Source organism: Etheostoma spectabile, chromosome 17 (assembly GCF_008692095.1).
Source record: "Etheostoma spectabile isolate EspeVRDwgs_2016 chromosome 17, UIUC_Espe_1.0, whole genome shotgun sequence".
Lineage (NCBI taxonomy): Eukaryota > Metazoa > Chordata > Actinopteri > Perciformes > Percidae > Etheostoma > Etheostoma spectabile.
In genome coordinates, this window is record NC_045749.1 from 2,135,962 (window position 1) to 2,139,930 (window position 3,969).

The 3,969-nt window shown below is 46.2% G+C and overlaps 1 long non-coding RNA gene across 1 annotated transcript in view; it reads right to left on the reverse strand.

The window, feature by feature from the left end:
* LOC116705021 (uncharacterized) overlaps positions 1-3,969 on the reverse strand; it is a 21,439-nt gene that overhangs the window by 16,851 nt on the left and 619 nt on the right. The window lies entirely within an intron of this gene.

Consider the following 3,969-nt stretch of genomic DNA (forward strand, 5'->3'; position numbering starts at 1 on the left):
CGGACTTTGCTATTTCTACCGACTAGAAGAAGAAGAAAAAGGTAAACAACAGCGAACTGGCAGCAGCATTGCCGTCAATGCTTTGATTTGATTGGATGAGCTACTTGGTGGGGTCGAGCCTTTCATTCACCATAGAAGAAGTCATCTTAACCGGTGAGTTTGCCAGAGAGATGTGTCCCTCTGAGAGTCCTGGCATCGGTTCCCAGGAGCCCGTTCAGGCTTCCTGTTTACGCTTTGTCGCACGCCGCTGAAAAAAATAGAGTGGTGCACGGCATCTGGGCGCACACTCAAATCCTGGCTCCAGCTCGGCTGCGGCAACTGTAAAATTGCTGTGAAAAGTTAAGAAGTATACACATTATTCTTATAATTGATCCCCAGACGATGGGTTACATAATACAACTAGAGAGGAAATACACGGAGGGCAGATTGTCTAACACAGCTATTGTTGCCTAGCCTAGAAATCCAGACGCCCCCTAGTGGCAGCAAATGAGATTGTGTAGGGTCAGTCTTGCGAGCTTGAAAAACCAAATTCTGGTCAGGCCAATCACATGTGTATAGAGTCGGTGGGCGGGCTTGACATAAGGATGGAGGTTGCGACGGGTCATTTTGACGTCACATCGGCGCATGCTCGGATTCGTCGACGTTAAAACGGACATAGGCTGCATCAGTTTGAATCGCTGGTTGCTGACGTGACTTTCCTTTAAATTTAGTCAAGCTGGAAAAGCAAGCTGTTAGTCTTCCACTACTCAAAATCCCCCCCCCTCCTCTCTCCCTCCCTCCTCCTCCCTCCGTTCCTTCCTTTGTGATCATATTCAGTTCATACTTGTGTCAGAGCGTTCCTGGCTGTCAGCTCCCATCACCGAGGGTCTGATCATAATAACAGCGGCGGGGGAGGGGGGGGGGGGGGGGGGGGGAACGTCAGGTCAGGCAGTGGTCCAGGGACCTATGAGTGGAACATTCAACAATAAAGCTAAAAGAAGCTTCTGCTTTATTACCTACAACTTTTATTTTGACGTGTGTTTTCCGTGGTTTGAATTATGGTTGTTTTATACACTTTTGTATCTGGTAGTCTGGTCCATTAGCCCGGTCCTACCAGACTCTGGTCCATTAATCTAGTCCTACCAGACTCTGGTCCATTAGCCTGGTCCTACCAGACTGGTCCTACCAGACTCTGGTCCATTAATCTAGTCCTACCAGACTCTGGTCCATTAGCCTGGTCCTACCAGACTGGTCCTACCAGACTCTGGTCCATTAGCTGGTCCTACTAAACTCTGGTCCTACCAGACTCGGTCTAGATGGTCCTAACCTACTCGGTCCATTAGCCTGGTCCTACCAGACCTTGGTCCATTAGCCTGGTCCTACCAGACTTGGTCCATTAGCCCGGTCCTAGCAGACTCTGGTCCATTAGCATGGTCTACCAGACTCTGGTCAATTAGCCTGGTCCTACCAGAATCTGGTCCTACCAGACTCTGGTCCATTAGCCTAGTTTACCAGAATCTGGTCCATTAGCTGGTCTATAAACTCTGGTCCTACCAGACTCTGGTCCTTAGCAGGTCCTAACTAATCCGGCCATTAGCCTGGTCCTACCAGACTCTGGTCCATTAGCTGGTCCTACCAGACTCTGGTCATTAGCCGGTCCCTACCAACCCCTACCAGACTCTGGTCCATTAGCGGTCCTACCAGACTCTGGTCCATTAGCACTGGTCTAGCAGAATCTGGTCCATTAGCCGGTCCTACCAGACTCCGGTCCTACCAGACTTGGTCCATTCGCCGGGACTACCGGACTCTGGTCCTACCAGACTTGGTCGGTCCATTAGCCCGGTCCTACCAGACTCTGGTCCATTAGCCTGGTCCTACCAGACTCAAAAACCTTTTCTGTGAGCTGGCAGGTTTGCTGTTTTATTTTCTTCTCCTTTGTCGTGTCTTTTTTGTTGTTGTCTGTTTTTGTTTTAAAACTTCTCTAGCTTCCTTTTTTAAGAAATCTTTTGACATTTTGGATCAGGGCTGTATTGATTCCTTGTCACTCTGTAAAACTCACGCAGATGGAAAGACTTGCTTAGGTGCTTTTCTTGTCCTGTTGTCCCATCGCAGCGGACACTTAAAGGGCCATTCCACTAATCCTAATCCTGAGCTTTTAAAAGCTTCTGTAATGGAGCTCTTCTTCCTGCGGCGCCTCGGGCCGATTTATTCTCTGGATCACATCTCTGGTTTCAACCTCAGACACTCTGGTGTCCCAAGATACATCGGATCAGATTGATTCGACTTCAGAACAGAAAGGGTGAACTCTCACTGAGCAGCATGATTGGAAAGTGGACAGCGTTGACAGGAAAGATGGAGAATGAATCATGATGCAATAACAGGAAGAGTCAATGAGCTAACGTCAGCAACCAAACTACCATAAATAGCTAACGTTTTTGAAACTACTGCTAGCCTAGCTACAAGCTAGCAGTCAAACACAACAAAGGCTGTCAGTTGTATGGCGTTTTCAGCTAACGTTAGCAATCAAACAACCATTGCCTCTCATTGGGCAGTGACAGGTCATTTCCTGATTTGTTATCAGATTTCATTGTCGTCATGTGATCTTGTTTGTGTTGTAGTCCCTCCACTTTGAGCTAAAGTCTCTGTATAAGACTTGCCATAGAAATAAATATTTGTATTATTGTAAAAGAAAAACAGGACTTACGCGGCGCCCTGGTAGCTCTCCTTGTTGAGCGTTCGCCCCACAAACTAAGACTTAGTCCTTACCGCTGTCCCCGCCCCCTTCACAAAATCTTAAAAATAAACACTTTCTCAACCTTGGCTTATATGTTCCTGTCGCGTGACCTCTGAACTTTGACCAACCAACTCCTGGGTGTTCATAGGCTGCTATTAGTGACATTTTTTACACCATTGCACTTAAACTCAATAAAAAGTCTCGTCACATCTCGAAAAATCCCCTTTTTTCATTCCCCAGACAAGCTGCACTCTCGTCCCCGCGGGATAATTCAGGTGTGAAGATGTCGGCCATCTTATCAGGCTGCAGATCAGCCGGTGTGTGTGTGTGTGTACGTGCGTGTGTGCATGCGTGTGTATGTGTGTGTGTGTGTGTGTGTGTGCAGAGAGTAGAAAGTGTTGTAATGTAAACACTGGATGAACTGTGGCTGCTGTCAGCCCGAGGCAGTGCTGCACTGACAGTCTGAAAGCTTCACTTTGATCTGGATCCTGCTAAATACGTGTGTGTATGTGTGTGTGTGTGTGTGTGTGTGTGTGTGTGTGTGTGTGTGTGCGTGTGTGTTTCCGTGTGTGTGTCCGTGTGTGTGTTTAGTGTAGCTACATGCCTCTCAGGGTCAGGAGTGTCTCCTCAGGTTTGATGTCGACGGAGACTGACGTGCTAAAATCTGCTTTAGCTTCACCTCCTGGTACCTGAGACACACACACACACACACACACACACACACACACACACACACACCCACACACACACACACCACCCTAATTTCTCCCTTGTGATGTTTTTCATTTATATATTCTGTCCTTGTCTTCATCCACGTCTTCATCACCTTTCTTGATTGTTGGTTTTTCTGCACATTTTCTAACTACTTTTTAAACTACACAGAGACCATTAAACTCCACATTCCATGTATTATTACACTTATTATATACCAGAGTATTTTTAACACAAATATCTGTTCTTCTACTTGAGTACGGGAAGTGAGTACTTGCCATCTTTAATTGTGATGATATTATATCACGAAGGTGTATCGTGATAACATCGTATTGTGATAATATTGTATCGTGAAAATATCGTATTGTGATATTGTATTGTGATAATATCGCATTGTCACACTGATCATAATAACAGATAAAAGAGTGTTTGTGCTGCAAAAAGGTTTAAAAGGTATGTTTTTAATAAACCTTTACAAACGCACTTCATTCAGAAATATCAGAATCTTTGGGGGGGTGCCGGGGGGGGGAGCCCTGTTAGCTCAC